Genomic DNA, 1,269 nt, shown 5'->3' with positions numbered 1-1,269 from the left:
AAGCAGGAGCAGGGGAGGGGCAGAGAGGGGGTGAGAGAGAGAGGGGATCCAAAGCAGGCTCTGTGCTGACAGTAGCCAGCCCGACACGGGGCTCGAACTCACAAACTGCAAGATCATGACCTGAGCCAGAGTCAGATGCCCAACCCACCGATGGCTGTAATTCCAAATTCCTGTTATCAAAACAATAGGAATTTTTTTCTAGAATAAAAATGTAGACACAATTTTTCAAACATCATTTCCGAGAATTTGTGAAATACCCACTTCACCCCTTCCCCCAGCACAGAGGGATGTCCCTGCTGATTGAAAATTATTACACACTGAAAATCAATGGGGACTTTTCTCCCCATTTCAGCTTGGGGAAGTAGGTCAGAGAGAGGCTTTATCTTAAAGGGGAAAAGAAAAACCTTAACAGACATTAAAAATGGAAATATGCAGGGTGCCTGGGTGGCTCAGTCGGTTAAGCGTCCGACTTCGGTTCAAGTCATGATCTCACGGTTTGTGAGTTCAAGCCTCGTGTCAGGCTCTCCGCTTTCAGCATGGAGCCTGCTTCAGATCCTCTGTCCCCTCTCTCTCTACCCGTCCCCTGCCTGCTCTTGCTCTCTCTCAAAAATAAATAAACGTAAAAAAAATTAAAAATGGAAGTATTCAAAGCACTTTGAGAGGAGATAAATGTCTTTTTGCTTACTACTCTCAGTGAGGAATAAATCAGGACTTGGAAATGAAGGCTACGAGTGCCTCCTTTCTGGCCACGGCTCCTCTTACCCGTGCAGTGAATGGGACTGTGTATCTATTGCAGAAGGCACTCGCTCTTCTATACTGGAGGGAGCGAACCTGCTGAAGTCTTCACTCTTCTGTGCATGAGTAACCTCAGTCCCTTAGGTGAACTTAGAGGAAGGTTTCATCGTTCTTGATCTCAGGAGGAAATTAAAAAGGGACCTCATATGCAGACAGTCACAGTAGAGGGCGAGATTCAAACCCAAGTTACCTTTTAAGGATATGCTTGTGGTGGTACATCGAATCCTAAAATGCTGGAGCAGCACCAGCTGGCCCAACATTCCGTATTTCGGTATGGAAATTAAAACCAGAGCTGGTGACCTGCCCAACCCCATGCAGCTAGCTGGCGGCGGGACGGGGGCCAGGCCACAATCCGCATGCCGCTCAAATATGCACGCGCACACACATTTTTAATGTTAACACAAAGAAGGACAGAAAAATCATCCGCCGGACTACATCATGTGCCCTCTCTGCTTTGAAGAGAGCAAGACGAGG

The sequence above is a fragment of the Panthera leo genome, chromosome D4 (genome assembly GCF_018350215.1).
Source record: "Panthera leo isolate Ple1 chromosome D4, P.leo_Ple1_pat1.1, whole genome shotgun sequence".
In the NCBI taxonomy this organism is placed as follows: domain Eukaryota; kingdom Metazoa; phylum Chordata; class Mammalia; order Carnivora; family Felidae; genus Panthera; species Panthera leo.
This window is presented reverse-complemented; position numbering follows the sequence as displayed.